This window comes from Phascolarctos cinereus, unplaced genomic scaffold (genome assembly GCF_003287225.1).
Source record: "Phascolarctos cinereus isolate Bilbo 61053 unplaced genomic scaffold, phaCin_HiC Scaffold_4;HRSCAF=312, whole genome shotgun sequence".
Lineage (NCBI taxonomy): Eukaryota > Metazoa > Chordata > Mammalia > Diprotodontia > Phascolarctidae > Phascolarctos > Phascolarctos cinereus.
The window spans coordinates 674,636,235-674,658,067 of record NW_027555847.1 but is presented as its reverse complement, the minus strand read 5'-3'; the positions used below and the strand labels follow the sequence as shown (position 1 = coordinate 674,658,067).

Here is a 21,833-nt window from a genome sequence, read left to right as displayed (position 1 = left end):
GAAGAGCCTGCTCTTCTCAGATCTCCTAATTAAGGTAGACAATGAACTCCCAGCTGCTGGAGAAGCTGGGAAGGAATTTCCATGCAGTAATAGGCCCTATGAGCAAAATGTTCCTGACTATGAGTCAACCCCCATTGGAAGGTGGGCTCAGAGAGGAAGTGGGGGAAAATCTGGCAAGTGAGTGTGCATCCTTTCGGCAGCTACAATGATTATCTTATGCTTTGTTGGCACGGAGAGAGGCTGGGAGGGTGATGGCATTGATGCCTTGTCTCTGGGAAGGACAAAAGCAGGCTCCGTCTTTCTTTAAAACTTCCTGAGCTAGTAGCCTTGCTGTTGAATGAGCTATTGAATTTTTTTCCTCCAAGTGCAGCAACCTCCCAACCCTCAAAAAAAAGGGAGGAAAAAAAATCCCAACAGCTCAACATCGAATTTCTATGGCTGGACAAACAATATTGAGTGAGAAAATGCAAGCTCTTTTCATGGCTGAGGGCTGTGTGATTGCCTGCCATGGGGCAGTGAAAAGAGCTGTATGTAGCCTGCAAGTCTAGGTCGTCGTCCTAGTTTTATGAAAAACTTGCTATGTGGTTCTGGACAAGTCATTTGCCTGCCCTTGTTAAAGCTGATGACTGGTGACTTATGTAAGAGTTACATAATACATGCAAAAGATTAGGAAGCATCTAGGAAGCATCTCTAGGGTTTACCAAGTTCTGGGCAGGAACCTTATGGACCTGGAAGCACAGGTGGTTCAGATGGTCAAAGGATTTTAGAGCTAGGTGAGGATTTAGAGGTCGTTTCATCAATCCTTCCATTTTACAGATGAGGAAACTGAAGCCTACAAAGGTCATAACTTCCACGGTAGCATAGCAGAATTGTTGTTCGTCCTTTGGAAGAGGACCAGTGACATCATGGGTGATGACTCGCACGTGAATTGGATTTAAGTGAGGCAGAGTTGTACAAAGTCATCAGCCTCACTCTCTCTTCCAGGGTCATAGCAGTACCGTGGAACACAAAAGTCAAGACAACTGGGATAAGTAGCTTCAAATGTTAGGAGTTTGTGTTTTATCTTAGAAGCAACAGAGAATCACAGGAGCTTCTTGAGCAGGGGAGTGACATGGTTACATATATGCTTCAGAAATACCAGTTTGGCAATTGTGGGCATAGATGGAGAGAAGAAAGCCTGGAGCTGGGAGACCAGTCAGTTAGCCATTAGAACAGTCCAGGCAAGAAGTGATGAGGAGTGGAACTAGGGAGGCCAAATGGATGGGGATAAGGGGAAGCACGAGAAACCTCCTGGCTCTTCGTCCAATCAGACACCCCATTTCTTGCTCTAGGCTGTCCCTTATGCCTGGGATTCTCTCCCTCCTTATCTCTACCTCCTGGATCCCCAACTTCAAGTCTTACCTTCTGTCAGTCAGCCAAAAAGCATTTATTAAGTACTTACTATGTTATGTGACAAGCCTTTCCACTATTCGGTGGTTTCAATGAGGTAAGTGTAAGAGAAGCTGAAAAATTATGTTGGAAAACATGGCTTAGAAGTAAGAAATGAAATAGACCAAAGGTTTTATTAAAGAAGCATACAGAAATCTCACATCTATATATCATGAATACTTTTTTTGGGGGGGGGCTAGGCAATGGGGTTACATGACTTGTCCAGGGTCACACAGCTAGTAAGTGCCAAGTGTCTGAGGCTAGATTTGAACTCAGGTTCTCCTGACTCCAGGGATAGTGCTCTGTCCATTGTACCACCTAGCTGCCCCTAAGAGGTGCTGGAAATGGCAAGCACTGAACAGCACCACAAAAATTGGTACCAACTATTTCTAACACACAAGAAATAACTGGTTACTGATGTGATAGTTATTTGTAAACAGACTAGTAAGAACAAAGGTATGAGATGTGATATACTACTACCACAGCTCCAAGCTAATCTATTTAAATGAGCTGTTGATGCCCCCACAATGAGAAACTGGTAAAAGAGCAGTCACTGGCACAGGCTAGCACCATTTTCTAAGAAAGTTTAACTGATGCAAAGCAATTGCCAAAACGAGTTGGCTAATGGAGCCTAGAACGTGCTTTAGCCAACAAACATTTGACCTCCTTGACAAGTAGAGATATGACAACCAAGGCAAAGACTGGTTTAGACTATAAACCCATTTGTAAAATCATATGCAGAAGGATAGCAGGAGATTACGAGAGGCGCATGAAGAAACTCAGCTCATGTGTCATCTCCTAGAGATCCCCCTAGTTGTTAGTGCACTCTGCCTCCTCAAATTATTATGTATAGCACATTATATCCCCCCAAAGAGCAGAAGTTTCTTGAGGGAAGGGATTATTTTTCATTCAGATTTTTTGTTCCTAGAGCCTGGCATAGCGTTTGCTCTTCATAGCTTGGCTCCTTCCTACATGCCTAGTCTTCTTACCCGCCTAGTCTTCTTACCCATTACTTACTCCTAGTACTCTACGGTCTAGCTTTGCTGGCCTGTTTACTGCTCCTCACACACTAACTATTCTTTACCTCCCATTTGGGCGCCTTTGCCCTGGCTGTCCACTTATGCCTAGAAGGCTTTCCCTCCTTGTTGCTGCTGCTGTCAATACTCAGCTTAGATCCCACCTTCTGCAGGAGGCTTTTCCTCATCCCCACCCTGCCGTGAGTGCCTTTCCACTTGCAGCTCCTCGTATCTGCACATACAAGTATGCATGTGTATGTTGTCCTCCCTGCTAGATGAGCACAGAGATGGTTTTGTCTTTATACCCATAACACTTAGCACAGTATGTGGACCATCGTAAGTGCTTAATAAATGTTTTTTGATTGATCTGATTATACGTGGTAGGCATTTCATAAATGACTGTTGGACCATTCTGGACAGCAGGCATGAGTAGGCAGCTATACTTGACCAATGAAGAACTTTGTAGGAGAAGCACCATGAAGGATATTATCAGAGAAATGTACTATCAGAAAGAGGGGGTCCAGTTATACAGCTGGATAATAAATGGCAACTGATGGTGACTTCTGGGTCATGTGACCAACAAGACGGAGTACTAGATACTTTCTCTGATCCTCATGACCTCTTATACTTCTCCAAGAAAGGTATTTTGTGCAAAAGATAAAGCAATTTCAGCTGTCTCCACATTCTAAGAAACCTTAAGAAAATAACAAATTGATGAACTAATGGCAGAGAAGGCTAATTTCTAATTCCTAGCTTGATCACTGGGCCCCTCCTCCCTCATCTACCACCACATTGGGCACTCTGTGCTGCATCACTGCTCAGTCAGAGAACTGAGGAACTGAGTCAGGCCTGAAGCAAAGAGGACTGGTATCCAGCTATGGCCAGTTCTATCTCCCTAGAACTTGGGGCAGAGACTGAGACCAGTGAAATGTGAATTGACGAGTGTGGGAGGAGATTGAGACAGTTTTGAGGTCCAGCTCCTGGGGAAACTGCCATTAAAGAGGAAGGAGAAAGAAAGTAAGAATATAAGGGAAAAAAAGATTGAAATTACCAAAGATCTCAGAAGGAAGACAATAAAATAAACTCTCAAACACAAGCAGATAAACCATCAGGGAAGATATTAATAACAGAAGGGAATAGAATATGAGATAATCTAAATGGGTCCAGACATCTGTGAGCAAATGCTGCAAGACAAAGGAAAATGCATCAACACCTGGCGAGGCCTGTGGATTCTCACGAGAGTATGGATTATAGCAGGATGTTCTTTTCTCCTTCCCCTTTCCATCCCCAACATTCCATCTCCTACTTTGTACCTTTGTACAAGATGTCTCCCATGTCTAGACTCTTCTCCCTCTTTGCCACCAGCCTGGGGGCCATCTGTTCATCCATTATCTTTCATTCTCACTCCATGATCAACCCATCTCTTTTTCTGGCTCCCATACAGCTTTATAATACATCTTTTATGCCACTTTTTTGCTCACAATTTGTTGTTGGTAATATAGGGCAACCTATTTATGCCCACTATGCTTCCCCACTGGCATCTGAATCACTTTTGCAATTCTGATTTCACCTGTATGTGTTTTTCCTTGATTGTAGCTAAAAGGAGCTGTCAGCAATCCTTCCATTTCACCCTCTCACTTCTTTTTTTGTCTTTGCTTTCATTTAGAGTGAGAATGTCAGATCAATACAATTCAGTTCCTCCAGTAACATGTTGATTCCTTGGTAACTGAACAAGGATAATATATTGAGTAGCAACCCTTGAATGTTTACAGACAATGTAAAAACTTGGAACTTTTTAGCACTCTGCTCCCTTTCCCACCACTTCTGCCACTCTCGATGTAGAAGCAATGAGATGGGGGCCATTCTGTATTTTGTTTTGTTTTGTGTGTTGCCATGGCCAAAGAATCAATGGCTAGTTGGTCTGTTCAGCCTACTGTAAGCCTCTTTGCTAGGCTGGCCCTCAGAAAGCAGTCAGCAGCTGGGCTTGTACTTGAAGGCTTTCCAGCACGACAGACTCTACCAGTTTGTGTTCTACTGGCACAGCCTCGAAGAACTCAGGGTTTCCTCCATGCCTCAATGACTACATGTGATATCCATTTAATAAATATTTACTGAATTGAAACATTTGTTAATTTACATTGGCGTTGGACGGTTGGATGAATACTTGTTAGGGACGTCATGCATACATTGCTTTTCCTATTCAGACGGGGCTGAAATATATTCCTGAGGCAGGGCTTTGCGGGGAGGAGACAGTAGGTATGTAGTAAGAGTGATGCAAAAACAAAAACAAAAAAAGGAGAGAAAAGAGAACAGAGTGTCAATGAAACGTTTTTAAATACAAAGAAGAGAGAAGAAAGTAAGTCAGAAAGGGACTTAGACAATAAGGGCAATGTTGGTACCGCAGTGTTCAAATTAAAATATATTTTAAAATCCAAGCTGTATATAATAGGTTTGTGTTTTCATATGTAATCTTCTTTTTCTGTTCTCATATATGGAAGTGACTATATTTATTGATATTTAATTGATATATTGATATTTAAATTCATAATAGAAATAAAATGAAAAAAGTTGAAGAAAAAAGGAAACTGATGTCATTCAAAATCCCTTCTACCTTTAGGTCTCAGTTTCCCCAAGTATAAAGTAAGTATAACATTCCATGCATACTACCTAACTCACAGGGACTTCATGAGGAGCAAATCAGAGAACTGAAGTGAAAGTATTTTTTCACAGTAACATCTTGACATAAATGTGAGCTATTATATCGTTGTTGCTATTATTATTATTAATGTCAACAACAGTACCAAGCTTACAGAGCACTGCTATTACAACAGTCTAGGCAGAATAATTAGACCCGGACCTAGCTTGGTGGCAGCTGGAGTAGGTAGAGTGGAGGAGGCTGATATGAAATCCAGTCCAAATTTGTATCTCTCAAACAATCACCCACTGGCCTCAGTTCTACTTTCTGGGTGAATCCCTCTTCCGTATGGCAGACAGGGACAGTTGGGGTAGATGAAACAATGATGATGGACAGAAGAGAGAAGAGAGAGCCTAGTATTTCACCTGTTCTCTGCCAAGGAAAGTGATTTTCAGACTAGTAAGGACCATTGAGATGTAGCAAACACCGTTGTTGGAGGGAAAACAAGCAACGCTTTGCAGTTCCTGGCTGGGCTGGGAAAGTAGTAGGTGTGGGAACAGGAGATGAATAGTTAATAAAACAGAATAAGTTAAAAAAAAAAAGACCTTCTCCTCAGGGTGATTGTGAAAGGCACAGGGGAAGCATTCTTTTACCCAAATCTCCTTTGAATCTTCTTTCCCATAGCTTAATTTAGACTAACTAGTTTAAGCTATGTGTGCTACTAACTAAAAATTTATTATCTCTGGGGGGGTAGTCTTGTCTGTAAACCCAAAATGCCTTTTTTTTTTTGGAGTCATTGCTATCTACTCTGAGTAGTGCAAAGGTAACTCAGTCTACAGCAATAACAACAACAACAACAACAAAAATCAGACATGGAAAAACTCCAGAGCAAGGGTTCTTCTTCTTTTTTTAAATCCCCCTATCATGGACTCTTTTGGCCATTTGGTGAAACCTGTGGACCCCTTCTTAGAAGAGTATTTTAAAATGCACAGAATAAAATATATCAGATAACAAAGGAAACTAATTCTATTGAACTACAGTTCTCTCATTCTCTCTAGCTCTACTCCTCTTTCTATAAAAGTTCCTGGAGCCCAGTTAAGAGCCCTCTCTCTAAAGGAATCACAAAATCATAATGTGGTAGGATTTGAAGGGATATCACCTAAAATGGTGGAGATGCAAAGGTAGCTTAGAAAAGAGGAAGGTGTCTGAAGTGGTTAGAAGACATACGTTCAAATTGTGTCTGAGCCACTTCCTAGATGCCTTTTTTAGTTTTAATACCTCACCCAGTCCTCCTTAATCTTAGTATCTTTCTTTTTTCTCCAGAAACCACCCCCAATTTATCGCGTCAGTTTCTTGTTCATACATAGTTGTATGCATGTTGTCTTCCCCATTTGATGGTGAGCTCCTTAAGAGCAGGAATTGTTTGCACTCTGTTAGCACAGAGCACATGCTTATTAATAAATACTAATTCACTATGTGACCCTGGGCAAGTCACAACTTTGGAGCCTCCCATCTTCTCCCATCTCAGATTCCTCATTTGTAGAATGGGCACTTGTAAATACTTCAAAGCACTGCAGTAAGAAAGCATGTTGTAAACCTTAAACCTCTACATAAATGCAATTTATTGTTAGAAATATTAGAAAGGGATTTAAAACATTAAAAAATGTATTCTAAAGTCCCTTCTATCTCTGTCATGCTGTATTGTAAGGTACCTCCCAGCTCTCTAACTCTTTATTTTGTGGTGAGAAATCAAAAGTGCAGAAGAACAAAGCCTACAAGGCAAGGCTTTCCCTGATCCAGGAAGCCCCAAGTCTGCTCCAATCCCAGGACAGTAGATTGTTTCCAGCAGGAAGGAGGACATGTAGGACAGAGAGCCTGTGGCCATGAGGGTACAGGCTGTTCTGCTTACTCCTGAGAGGGCTCTCTGTGGGTTTAATTTATTATACAAGAAAATGTTATCAACAAGTCCTCCAATTCCAGTCAATTGCTTATTTCATTCTGAGGATTCCTGGACCATATGCAGCAATAGTGGCAGCAGAGGAAGCACAAGTTAATTATTTACCTCCCCCAGTGGCAGAGCTGGGCTTCAGAGGAATGGCTTTGTGCCAGCCTGTTCTCCCTTCCCTTGAGTTTTGGATGACAGTAGGTGCCAGGTGGATTGAGTGCTTCTGGGTCAAAGCCAAAGCCCTTTCAGACAATTACTACCTTTGTCCCCCAAACCATCAGCTCCCTTTTCTAGCTTGCTTCATAGCCCCCAGCTGGAGCCACAAGCACACAAAGTTCAGTATTTGCATGGGCCTATATTTGCTTTGGCTGCCTAGTATGCCTCTGAGATCTCACATTCAAATAACATTTGCTTTGTCTGTCATTCAAGGCTCTCCAAAGTTTAGTCTGTATCTACTTTCCCGATTCTATTTCTAACTCCCCTGCATCCCTACACTAATTCCTTGTTCTGGACAGAATGGGCTCTTCTACTATAAATTCAACCTATTCGGTTCCATTGTCTTTTCCAGGAAGCAGGGTACAATGGAAAGAATGTTAAATTTGTGGTCAAAAGACCTTGGTTTCACAGGTTCCCAAAGTGGGCAATACCGCCCCCTATGGGGCGATGGAACAATGGGTGGGGAGCGGCAGTTGTTTGAAATGAGTCAAATTAAAAAACAACAACAACCCGCCAAAGGGTTAAAGAAAGTAGATTTCCAGGGGGGAGCTAGGTAATTTTTTTTAAAAGGGGGCAGTAAGCCAAATAAGTTTGGGGACCTCTGGACTTTAGATCTTGTATCTGTCCCTAAGCAATTTTGTGTATTTGGGCGAGTTATTGTTTTGGGCCTCAGTTCATTCATTTGTAAAATAAAAGAGTTAGACTAGATCAAGGGTTCTCAATCTAGAGTCTGTGAACTTGTTTTAAAGATATTTTTGATACCTATATTTTAATATGTATATGTATTTTATAGTATGTATTTAAAAACCTTATTCTGAAAAGGTATCCACAGACTTCACCAGACTCTCCAAGGGGTCCATGGCACAAAAAAGTCTGAGAACCCCTGAGCTAGTAAGGTTTCTTCTGGCTTTAAGTCCTATGATCCCCTACTCTGTCCAGAGTGAAATCTTCCACCAAGAAGAATCAAAGAGTTGGGAGATAGCTCAGATAAAATTCATAAAGGAATAAATTAGCAATGAAGATAGCTCAGAATATTAGAAACTGAATCCAAAATGGAGGTTTTTAAACAAGTAGAAGCTGTGAGATATTAAAAGATCTTAACACAAAAACAATGAAGTGGAAGAAAATTTGGCAGAAGAGAAGCAAAAGGCAACAATGTTAAATTAATACATGAATTTGATACAGGCCAAAGGAATTGACCTTGAAGACAAGAGACATAGAAATAACTTAAGAACCCAGGTCTTAGACATGTGGACAAATAAAAAAATCTGAAGAATCTTAGAATGCAGCAAATTTAAAAAAATCTGAATATCATGATTCAGGAAATAACACTAGAAAACTCTCCAGAACTTCTATAAACAACAAAGTAATGATTAAGAGAATCCATAGAGTATTCCAGAAAAACTTATGCTTGGAAAGTACCTCTGAGGGATCATGACTTATATAATTTCTAAATTTCAGAATCAGAAGGGACCTCAGTAGTCATAGTCCAATCTACACTTGGATAAGAATTCTTTCTATAATATCCTCAACAAATGGCTATAGTGACTCTGTTGAAAGACTTCTGATGAAGAGGAAATCTAGCAACTCCTGAGGAATTCCTTGGGAGTACCACTCCTCCACTTTCATGAACAGCTCTGGTTTTCCTTATATCAAGCCTACATCTGACTCTCTTTAACTCCCATCCATTGCTACCAGTTCTACCTTTTGCCATTCTAATACCTGAAGACAACTACCATGTCTCCCATTGAGCCTTCTCTTCTCCAGTCTGAACATGCCCTGGTTTCATCAGTCTAATCCTCATATGGTGTGTTCTCCAGCTTCCTCACAATACCGGTTACCCTCTTTTGGATATGTTCAAACATCTTTCCTAAAATTTGGCAGTTAGAATGGACATGTTGTGGAAAGATGTGACCTGACCAGGGCCGAGTATAGAGAACTATCACCCCTCTCCTCCTTGATGTGGCCATTCCAAATGCAACTTAGGATGGTGGTTGCTTTTTTGTGTCATGTCTCACTGTTTGCAGTCCACTAAAATCCTCAGATCTTTTCAAAGAGATGATTGTCTAGTCATGTCTCCCCCACATAACTGTAGAACTTTAATTCATCTCTATTAAATTTTATCTTAATAGGTTCAGCTGTCAAGATCATTTCAGGTATGAACTCTGACCTGTAGAGTGCTACCTATCCTCTCCAGTTCAGTGTCATCTGCAAATTCAACAAGCATGCCGTCTATGCCTTTGTTCAGCTAACTGATAAAAGTGTTGAGGGGCCCAGGGCCAGGGAGAGCTCAGGGATCAGAAGACAGGGCTGAATCAGACAGAGGTTTATCACTCCCTAGCTGTGTGACTGGGCAAGTCAGTTCCTCTCTCTGATGCTCAGTTTTCCTGTTTGAGGACAGCAACACTGACACTACCGCCTCTGGGGGTGTTGCAAACTGCTAACGATAAAAGTGCTAGAGAAACGCAGTATTGTTAATTGTTAATTATAATAATGTACCTTTATTAGCATTATTAATGATGATGATGATGATGATGATGACGTACCTTTCAATTTTTATAGTCTGTGTTCTAAAAGTCCCTTTATATCAAAATCTTTAGAAATCTCTTGAGTTTTCTGGTCAAGATAGGGAAGTAGGTAGGTAGGTGGGAAGAAGGAAGGAAGGAAGGATGGAAGGAAGAAAGGAAGCTTTAAGTGCCTACTCTGTACTTGTCCTGTGCTGAGTACTTTACACATATTATCTCATTTACACATTCACACTAAACTTTTAAAACACTAAGAAAGTAGATCTATGTTAAGCTATGCTTAATAGGCTCAGGCCCAAGGCCCACAGACATTCTCTTGTTTGTGGACCCATTTCAGTTATTTGTATTACCTCTCCACCCATGACTCAATTGCAAGAGACTGTTTAAAGAATCACGACAATGGCAATTTGGTAGTTGTTCAGAGCAGAAGAAAACCCCATTGTATTCAGCCAATGCAGAGCTACCTTGCCTGTGGTTTCAGAGCAGCAAGTCCAACCTCACACTCCTAGGAGTCACTGAGCTAGCTCAGCACCCACTTAGGAGCCTTTAACCAGAACTACCACATACATACAGAGGTCAAAATTCCCCAGCTACTTGGCCTCTGAGGCAAGTCAGGTATTACTAGGAATAGCCTTGGACTTGGAATCCAAGAGTAACTTGGGTTAAAATCCTGGTTCTGGCTCTTAATGCTTGTTTTACCAGGGTAAAATGCAAGTCAATAATTCACTTCTCTGCATCTCATTTCCGTCATCTGTAAAATGAGGGTTTTACATGTCACTAAACTACCTCACAGCATTGTTATGTAAACTGTAAAGTGCCATAGAAATGGGAACAATTGTAACTATTGGCTAAATTTCATGCCACACTCTCACTTATGGCCTGGCTTTCTTCTCTAGCCCCTTAAACCAAAGGCCCTCTTCTGTCCTCTGATGCTTTTCATAGAGTTGTAAGTTAAAAGGATCTAGAGTTAAAAGGGAACTTAGAGATTAGCTAGTCTAACACTATATTTTACATATGGGAACTGAAGTGACTTGCTTGAGGTCATGCTTCTAGTAAGCAGAAGAGTTGGGATGCAAACCCAGGTCTTCTGACCCCATAGCCAAGGCTCTTTCCACTCCACCTCCAATGCACCAAAGGGGCAGAGATGGAGCAACCACCAAAGGAGTGGAAGACTGGGTTCTTCTGAGCTGTCCTGCAATTAGCCGGTGCCCATAGACAAGACACTTACAGCACAATCCTAGGGGTACTGGTAACTGGCTTATGGTACCAACACGGTGTGTGCTTGCTAAGGCTGAAGACTTTGCCCTTAAGTTCCATCCTAAGGAACATACAGGTGGGAAGGCTGTCCTATTGTTTAGGGGTTTTTAAACTTGGAGACAGCCTGATGCCTTCATTAGCTGTCACTCAGACTACCACAGCCACTTCCCAATACTCTCTTCCCAGCGCCAGCCCTCCAGACCAGCCCACACAACTTGCCCTTGAATTGCCAGCCCGAGAGTTCAGTTCTTTTCCTGAGTCTGTGTTGCAGAGACCCCTTCCACAGGTCCCCCCCACTCAGCTTGGCTCAAGCCTTAGCCTGGACTTTAGAGCCTTCCATGATCTGGCTATGATTACTTAGCTAGCCTTAATGTCCAACAGTCCTATCCTAACTCCACACTCTAGCCAAACCAGCCGATTCAGAGCTGTGATCTCTTGCCTCAGTGTTTTTCCCCACCATGCTCTCTACACCAGGAACATATCATTATTATTATACCTTTCAGATGTTCTAAGCCCCACCCCCTTTTAGGTTATGAATTTGTAGTCATGCAAAATATATTTCCATATCAGTCATGTTGTGAAAGAAAATGCAGATCAAAAAACCCCCAAAATCCCAAGAAAAATAAAGTTAAAAAAACAAAACAAAACACAGGATCCCCTTCCCCTCCAAAAAAAAAACCCCATGAAAAATAAAAAAAAAAGAAAAAGAAAAAAAGTAAAACAACAAAGTAAAAAAAAAGTATGCTTCTATTTGCATTCAGACTCCATCAGTTTTTTCTCTGGAAAAAGATAACATTTTTGATCATAAGTCCTTTGGAATTATCTCATGTCATTGTTAATTCATGGCTGATCACCCTACAATATTGCTATTACTGTGTACAATGTTCTCCTGGCTCTGCTCACATCACTCTGCATCAGTTTATGTAAATCTTTCCAGGTTTTTCTGAAACCAAACTGCACCATTTCTTATAGCACAACTGTGCTCCATCATAATCATATACCACAACTTATTCAGCCATCCCCAATTGATGGGTTCCCCTCAATTTCCAATTCTTTGCCATCACAAAAAGAGCTGCTATAAATATTTTTGTACATATAGGTCCTTTTCCTCTTTTTTTTTAAATCTTTTTGGGATACAGAGCTAACAGTGGTATTGCAGTGTCAAAGGGTATGCAACAGTTTTATAGCCTTTTGGGCATAGTTTCAAATTGTTCTCCAGAATGGTTGGATCAGTTCACAACTCCACCAACAGTACATTGTGTCCCAATTTTCCCATATCCCTTCCAACATTTGTCATTCTCCTTTTCTGCCATATTAGCCAGTCTGATAGATATAAGATATTACCTCAGAGTTGTTTTAATTTGCATTTCTCTAATCAATAGCAATTTAGTGCATTTTTTCATACTATAGATAGCTGGGGGCAGCTAGGTGGCACAGTGGATAGAGCACCGGCCTTGGATTCAGGAGGACCTGAGTTCAAATCTGGCCTCAGACACATAACACTTACTAGCTGTGTGACCTTGGGCAAGTCACTTAACTCCATTGCCTAGCCAAAAAAAACCAAAACAAAAAAAAACAACATGCTACAGATAGCTTTGATTTCTCCATCTGAAAACTGCCCGTTCATATCCTCTGACCATTTATAAATTGGAGAATGACTTGTATTCCTGTAAAATTGATTCGGTTCTCTTTATATATGAGAAATAAGGACTTCATCAGAGGAACTAAGTCCCCCTTTCATTCTGGAAAATCTGTCCATCTACAGCAATTCTAGGGTCTTTTGGATGTTATAGTAAAGATATACTTACAAACCAAAGTTTTAAAAGATTCCAGATCTGGATCTATGTAAAGCTGCTGAAATCTCCAACTACTGAAATCTTATCATCACCTACTGAAAAGGCTTATTAGCTCATTTTCGATCTTCTTATATAATCACAGGATTCAGAGCTAAAAGAGATCTCAGATTACCTAGTCTCTGTCATTTTACAAATATGGAAACTGAAGCAAGAGAAAAGAAATGGCTTTCCCAAGGGGTCAAAGAAAGACAGCATGGACTAGTATGGCTACAGTTCAGGACTGTAGTCAGGAAGACCTGGGTTCAAATCCCACCTCAGATATTTAATAGCTTAGCTGTGTGACCCTGGGAAAGTCATTTAAATTCTCTGTGCCTCAGTTTCCTCACTTATAAAATGAGAGTTTTGACTCAATGGCCTCTAAGGTTCCTTCCAGCTCTGAATTTATGATCACACAGGTGGTACGAGGCAGATCTAGGATCTGAACCCAGGACCACGCTTTCTTCAGTTAAAAATGACCTCACCCTCATCTGACCTCAAGCATCTTGCTCGTATTTCTCATACTCTAATTTGTGTTATTCATGTGTGTGTCTCCTCAGCCCAGACCTGACTAAGCTCCTGGAAGACTGTTCCATTCCTATCTGTATCCTCCTGGAGTTCAGCACACAGTAGGCATTTAGTAAATGTTTGTTGAGGTGCCAATCTTACTACTCACTTTCTAGAAATGTAAATCACATTGTTAACACACCCCGATTATGATGTAATCACCCAGAGGCAAAAAGTATAGGCACAAACTGAAGTCATCTAGCTAGGTGCAAAATAGCTAACTAAAAAAAAAGAAGTCTACTCAATAAGCCATGATCATGGCAGTCCTGGGGTTCACGGAGCAAGGAGCCATTTGGGGATGCCTGCAGACTTCTGGAGACTCCCATGTTCCCCAGGCAGCAATTCCAAGGGCAATCAGACCTGACAGCATGAGTCATCTGACCTTTTGTACCCACAGCACAGAGCAAGGGCAGGCTCCCAGAAAGCCCTCCCTGAAGAAACGAGCTACTGTGGGAGAGGAAGGAGACACTGACCGTGAGAGAGCAAAGGCAGGAGGCCTCACTGAAAAGCAGGCCGGGGAAGGCCTGACTCTGTGTGTGTGTGCGTGTGTGTGTGTGTGTGTGTGTGTGTGTGTGTGTGTGTGTGTAGTCATATATAGTATATAATAAAGAGAATGGCTTCTTAAACAAACTAAGCAGAAAAGCCTGCAAAAGGACTTGTCATTTTCCTTGGAGGTATATTTATTTGAAAAAATCAGTGTCATTATTATTATTATTATTTTGCTTTTTTTGGTGAGGCAATCGTAGTTACTTGCCCAGGGTCACACAGCTAGTAAGTTTCAAGTATCTGAGGCTAGACTTGAACTCAGGTCCTCCTGACTCCAAGGCTGGAGCTCTACCTACTTTGCCACCTAGCTGCCCCCATCAATATCATTCTTTCAGAATCTATAGCTCCCATCTCAAGAGTGAGGGCCCAGTGAATGGCCTCAAAAAACAGGAAAATGGCAGAGTGGGGTGGGGTGAGGAGAGCTGGGGGAAGAAAGAGTCTTTAAGAAATGGCTCCCATCTAGCAGTACCATGTGATTTATAGCTGGAAGGAACCTTAAAGGTCACCTAAGATAACTTCCTCCTTTACAGATAAAGGCACAGGAGCCCAAAGAGAAAAGGTAACTGGTGCTCAAGGTGACTCAGATAGTAAGTATGGCAATGCCAGGATTGCAGTCTAAGTTATCAGACTATTTACACTATCACAGACTGCCAGTAAATTCCTGTGAGTGAGCTGACCCTGCCCCTCCTCAATACTTTTCCTTTCACTGGACTGCCCCGTGCACGCAGACAGACTCATCCTCTCTGTTTCGAGGTACAGAACAAAGGCAGCTGCAGTCTTCCAAGTGGGTGGACAGGTTTCAGGCTGAGTCAAGGGTTTTTTGGAGCTAAGGAATCAAAGGCGGGAAAGCCACCTCTCTCCACATAGAGCAGCTACAGTCCAGCCTTTGCTGCCAGCAGACCCTTTTGGTGTAAAAGGGACTCACTGGTGCTAGCATGACCTTGCCTAGGTCATCTCTGTTTGAGGCATTGCTGCTAACTTCAGGATGCCTGGTGAAGCTCTCAATGGAGAGAAGGCAGCCAATGGCTGGCAGGTGTTGTTACCCGCTAAGAAGGTAGGTGGTGCAATGGCTACAGCACCGGGTTGGGAGCCAGAGGGCACCTGTAGTCAGTCCCCACCCCTGTCATTTACTGACTGTGTTGCCCTTGGTGGGTTAAGTGCTCATTCTACAAATATAATTTCCAGAGGTATATATTTAACCCCAGTCTCTAGCCTCCATCACCAACCACCTTTTGGACATCTCCAACCAGGAGTCCTTTGGGCATCACAAACTCAGGATGCCCAAAAGAAAACTTTTCCTCCTCAACCCACTCTCCCCCACCCCATCTTCTTTATTTGCTTTTACCGCTGAGGGAATGATCATCCTCCTGTAATGCAGAATCGCACCCTTGGTTTCATCCTTCCATCCTTATTCTCACTCACCTCACATAACAAACAGTTGCTAAATATTGTTGCTTCTCCCTTGCCAACATTTCCTGTCTAAGTCCCCTCCTCCCCACTCCCACGGGCACCACCCTCCTTAAGGTTCCTGTCACCTGTCAGCAGGACTATTGCAATAACATTCTCCTTGGTCTCTCTGCCACAAGTCTGTCCTCACTCCATTCATCCTCCACATAGCTACCAACGGGATTTTCCTAAAGCACAGGTCTGACCGTGTCACCTTTCATTCAAAAAACTCAGTGGTTCCTTATTAACTCTAAGACCAAATAGGTGATGTATTGGATAAAGCATTACACTTAAATAGAGACAGGAATACTTCAGTTTAAATCCTGTCTCGAATGCTTACTAGCTGTGTGACTCTCAGCAAGTCACTTAACCTGTCTACCTCAGTATTCTCATCTGTAAAATGAGAATAATAATAGTACCTAACTCCCAGGGGTTGCTATGGGGATATAGTGAGATAGCATATGTAAAATGCTTTGCAAACCATTATTATTATATTCAAAGTGCTTTCTTCTTGACTCACAGAGGCTGGCTACTATTTCACTTCACAAACAACTACTCTCAGGGCATAGCAAACTGTGGATAATTCTATAATTATAGAATACTTAGAACCACAGGGCTGAAAGGGACTGCAGGTCACCTGGCTCACTTCATCTCATGCCAGAATCCCCTATACATTATCCCTGTCAGGTGCCAATCATTCAGCCCCTGCTTCAATACCTCCAGTGACAGAGAGCTTACAACTTCACAAAGATGTTTATTGTCCTAGCCTCTGTGCCATGGAGCTCACAGAGAGAATTAGAGAATGTTACAGAGAGAAGAAACCATAGCACATAGATTTTCAAAGCTGTCAGGGACCAAAAGATATAGAATATCAGGTCTGGAAGTGGCCTTCAAACACATTAGATTTGGAATGGCCTTTAGAACAGAATATCAGAGCTGTGGAATGGAGACCATCTAGCACACTGCCTGAATTTAGAGCTGAGGACTCCCTGTTGCAGGGACTAGCTATCTAGAGCTGCACAGAGAGTCCTCATCTCTCTCCTGAGCTCTAGGCCCAGATGTATCACCACCTGGATGTACCTTAGGCACATCACAATCAACAGGTTCAAGGCAGAACTCATTATCTTTATCATTGAATCTTCTCCTAATTCCTCCTATATTTTCGTTCAGAGCACCACCATTTTTCTAGTCGCCCAGGTTTGCAACCCAGGAGTCAGCCTTGACTTTTTATCTTCACTCACTCCCCATAATGAATTAGCTGCAAAACTTCACGGACTTCACCTCTTCAATATCACTTACATTTGTTTCCTTTCCAGCTGTGAAATTCTGCAACTCTGAGTTGTTATAAAAGGCAAGGAAGGTAGCCTACTCCAGGCCAGCGTTAACTCCCAGAGGAACTACTGTAATCGTCTCTAATTTCATCTTCCTGGATCCAATCTCACCCCTCTCCAATCTATCCTACTCCATGCTCTTTTTAAAAAAGACATTGAATGATCTTTTATCTTTTATCAAAAGGGAATATCATCACATTTTTTTCTAAACAGGTCTCTTTCCCTTATCCTACACAATGGACATCCTTTGTAGCAAAGAATAAAAAAAAAAGAAAAAAAAGCAGTTTCATCAAAACTAACCAACAGATCTGACGATATATGCCATGTTCCAAACCTCATGTCTCCCACCTCTACAAAGGAGGAAAGGAGGTGAATTGTTTACCTTTTCCCGAGGGTCAAACTCTATCCTGAAGTCTAACCAGGACACTCCCATGCTTGGAGAGCTTCAGCAGCTACCTGGGCCTTTAGATGAAGTATGACTCGCTTTGTTTGGTCTTTAACGCCATTCCCACCATCTGGTTCCAGTTTATCCTTCCAGCTCTCTGTGCTCTGGTCACACAGGCCTGCTGGGTGCTCTCAGCACACAAAACTCCATTCCGGACTCTGCTGTTTTGGCACAGACTGTCCCCCATGCCAGGAATGTTTTCCCTCTTCACCTGTGCCCTCTGGAATTCCCAGCTCCCTCTCCAAGGCTCAGCTCAAGGGTCACTTTCTTTAGGGGGTGCGTCAGCAGGCCTTTCCAGATTCCTCTAGTTCTGACTGTTCTCCTGAATACCACTAGTGGCTAAGGGCTTTCCCACCACCTAGCATGCAATGCTATGTATCTGTGTACAACAGGTGCTGTGAAGGCAGGTACTGTGTCTTATCTAAACTCTGTTACCTCCCCCAGTCATAATCACATAATCCCACAGTCTTCTGCACAAAGTAGGTGCTTAATATATGTTTCTTGAAGTTGGAAGCTACATCCTTCCCTGCCCTCTTCCCTTTTGTGACATCTCAGTACAATGGGGATTTGGCAAATGTACTGAGTGCCTTAGATGGTGTTTTTCCACAGGGTGAGACTGGCAGCCTGTGTTTGGAAGTGCTGCAAAGATATGGAAGGGAAGTACTTGGAAGTACTGTGAGCATCCGTAGACAGTCTGTCACTGCTTCTGGCCAGATGACAATGTAGGAAGGTCGATGCTATAAGAAAGGGAAGAGGCTATGGTGTCATCTCCACTTTGAGGCCATCTGGCCCTGTGAAAGGGTCCCAGTCCAAGGTCTCTCTTCATTGTTTTCCCTTTTAGGTGAAGGAGATTGAAGCTTCTGATCTTATACATTTGAAAGGTCTGGAGGGCATTCCAGAACTAGCTGATGCCCAGAACCAGTTCAGAACCATTGATTCCCTGAGGAGAAAGGAGTGAACTTCTGGCCAGAAGAAGCTTAGAGGAGGATTCATCTGGAAGTCATTCTGGAATTAAACATGAACTTGGTGGGACCAATGCTATGCAGGAACTGAGTTAAGCCTGAGTCTAGGCTTATTCCCCCCCAAAACTTAAGATGGCATAAGGAGTAGGGCCCTAAGGTGAGTGTGTGGGGATGTTTATCCATTTGTTTCACCAATATCTTCAAGATAAGTGTCCTATTGTAAAAGCTAATCAACATTAAGCAGTTCAATGGAACTGTGATGCTATGTATACCCTTAAGAGCAGCCTCTGAGAGTGGGAAGAACACAAGCACTGGGGGACCTAAGCTGATAGCATTAGAGAAAAGCCACCCCAGCCCCTCTGAGTCACCCCCTACAGCTCCGAGCCACACAAGTAGCAAGCTTTGTTTCTTGGAGAGAGAGCCAGAGTATACAGGCTACAACAGCATTTCAGAGTAGAAGCATCTCTGTGGCCACTGGGCCTAATGTGGATTGAAGAAGAATCCTTTCTACAATACACAACATTCTTTTTGCTCCTAGATCTTTAGTGAGAGGCAATCTACCACTTCCTTAGGCTGCCCATTCCACTTCCAGAAAGCTTGATTATAAGGAAGTTTTTCTTACACCATTTAAATCTACCTTTTTGCAACTTTCAACTACTGCCCTTAGTTCTGTCCTCTGGGGCTGTCCTGTGAGGCCCCTTACAGCTCTAAATCAATGATCTTAGGATCCTAAAGCTGGACCCTCTTTGACACTTGACAGTGATCATGCCTCTTTAAGGCTCTTTTCTCCAGGCTAAACATTTATTCCCTGGATACAACTCCCATATTCCCATACCTAAACGTTTGCTTATGCCATTTCCTTCTCCCTAGAATTGCCTTTCTCTCCTCACCTGAATCCTGGCCATCCTTCAGGGCCCACCTTGGTCCCCTTCGCTTAGGAAGACCCCTGCTCATCCCAGGTCACCTGGACCTACCTCCTCTAAGCCAGTAGAGCCCTGACCATTTGTCTAACTTGTTGGGTCCTTTTGTATGGCCTGCCTTAGCTTAGTGGGGTTCCTTTTGAAAAGAGGTTTCTTTACTAATTAGATTGGAAGCTGGGTGAGATCAGGGTCTGTCTTCTTTATCTTGTGTCTCCTATGCAGCTGTCTTATATCCATGGCATCACCTTTGACTCTCCCCTTGACCCCCATGCCTAACCATACGCAAAATCCTGTTACATCTACCTCCTCAACCTATTTCTTCTGTCCCCCTGGCTGCTTGGGTCCAGTTTCCCCTTGCCCAGTTCATATTTCGCCCATTTTCCTAACGCACAAGTCTGACAAGTCCCCCGCTCTAGAGCCTTCCCTTACTCCCTACTGTCCAGAGGACAACACACAAAGTCCTCTATGGCCCTGCATAATTTGGCTCCAGCCTGTCTTTCCAGCCTTATTGCACATTATTCTCCTTGGTGTACTCTGGGTACCAGCCAGATGCAACTACTGGCTCAGCTGGCTATTTCCTCACCTCGGTACATTTGCTCAGATCATTCCCCACGCCTAGAATTCAGTTCAATTCAATGAACATTTATTAAGTGCTTGCTATATGTGAGGTGTTGTGCTAGATCCTAGCGATATAATGACAAAACAAACAACGGTCCTTACCTTCAAAGAGTTTATATTCTATTGTGGGGTTATGACACTAGAAGTAAATACAAAGTAATTTGAAAAATGCACTTCTTCCTTATCTCTGCAGCTTGAAATCTTTCTTTTCTTTCAAGGCCCAGCTCAGACCTTCCTTTCTCCATCAGTCTCTCCCCTCCACAGATTTTCCCAGAGCACTCTGTCTGGATCTTTCTTTAGTGCCTGTCACATTCTAGCTATTTTCATCTTAGCTGAATACTGCCCACAGTAGATTTTAAGCCATCATGCTGTGATAAGAACATCTGCTTTGGATTTATTAGAAACAGGGATGAAAGGAAGGAAGGAAACAAGCATTTATTAAGTACCTACATGCTTAACAGTGCTGGGCACCATGCTAAGTGCTTCACAAATATTATCTCATTTTATCCTCATAATAATCCTGAAAGGTAGGTGCTACGATTATTCCTATTTTACAGTTGAAGAAACTAAGGCAGACAGAGGTTAAGTGACCTGCTTGGGGTCATACAGCTAGTAAGTATCTGAGGCTGGATTTGAATTCAGGTCTTCCTGACTCTAGGCCCAGTGCTTTATCAACTGCACCACCCAGCTGCCTCAAGAGGTCATGGTACCGTAGTTTTAGAGCTGGAAGGGGCCTCAGAAGCCATCTAGTGCAATCGCCTCATTTTACAGATGAAGAAACTAAGGCTTAGAGGTTAAGTGAGTTGCTAAAGGGTATAAAGGTAGTGCCGCAGCGGGACTGCAACGAAGGTCCTCTGATTCCAGAGCCACTGCTCTTTCTACTGTACCCCATATCAGCTGTGGGACCTTCAGCAAGTCACTCATCCTGTACAAGCCTTGGTTTCCTCATCTTTAAAATGGGCCCAATACCACAACCACTGCCTGCTTCACAGGGGTGCTGTGAGGAAATGCTTTATCAGGTGTCATATCCACGTGAATTATTAGTGTTGTTCATCTTTGTAACCTGAGCCCCCCAGCACAGGGCCCTGCACATATTAGGTATTTAGCAAATGTTGGCTTTATTGGACTGATGTGTGCACTAAGCACCCACCTTGGCTCACTGTTCCCAGGTTTTAGCTGCTTTGACTTTGTCTCCTTGGGAGCTCTCTCCCAGAAGGAGCATGTTGGTTTTGGCAGTGAGTTAAAATTCTGTGTGCGCGTAATAAAAAACTAACAAAGTTGTAAAGATAAAAGAAGTCAGCACCCTTTCACCTCATTAATTTGAAAACCACATTCATAAAGTCCTGTTCCTTCAATCCTTCAACCCAGCCGGGTGCTAGACTGGGAAGTGAGCTGAGATGGGGCGTGGGTGGGAGTGCTCAGGAGCCTCATTTCTAGTCCCAGATCTGCCACTTCCTGGCTGGGTGGTCCTAAGTAAGTCCCTTCCCCTCTTGCCTGCTTAGAGTCCCACAAAACGGACTAAATCATCATTACATGGTTCTTTTCAGTTCTATAAGTCTTTAAGGAGCTTATGTTCATCTGTCCAAATGGAGAAACTGAGGCAGGAGAAAATCATTATTAGCTATAGTTGGGAATGATCTTAAAGTTCTTTCCTCCATTATTATCCTAGGAAATAAACGACAGGCAGCAAAAGGAGCCTGGAACCAGAGTTAGAAGACCTGGGTCAATGGTCATGTGACTCTCGAAATTCACTGGCCCTTTTCTGGGTCTCATTTCATCTGTAAAGTGGAGACAACTACCCCCGCTCAGGCTCGCGTAAGGGAAGTGCTTTGTACACTGCACAACAGCGCAGAGATGGGAGAGCTACCATCACTCACTCAACAAACACTCAAGGGAATCCATCAGCACGATCGATCTTTGATCACAACACGACAGGATATCACCACACTCATTTATTCCATTCTGCTACTCTGCTCTGCAGGAAGAGACAGGAAGGGATGGGAAAGGGAGGAGATAAGCTCCGAGGTGTGAGTTAATTCCTAGTAGAACAATATCTGGCATATATGGGTACAGAAGGTGTGTAGGCTTGAGGACATTAAATACCAAGTATTTCCAATCCACAACAACAAAAATAGCAATTTACT

At 42.7% G+C, this 21,833-nt stretch overlaps 1 protein-coding gene across 6 annotated transcripts in view; it reads right to left on the bottom strand.

Annotated features, from left to right (window-relative positions):
- The window catches only part of GNG7 (G protein subunit gamma 7), a 369,218-nt gene that overhangs the window by 54,749 nt on the left and 292,636 nt on the right, over positions 1-21,833 (bottom strand). Inside the window, exon 5 of one of the 6 annotated variants that reach the window (XM_021009000.2) lies at positions 1,442-1,502. The exons of the other annotated variants lie outside the window; for them this stretch is intronic. The gene's annotated coding sequence lies outside the window, so the exon portion shown is untranslated. The remainder of the gene's footprint in view (positions 1-1,441; positions 1,503-21,833) is intronic. 6 annotated transcript variants of the gene reach the window in all.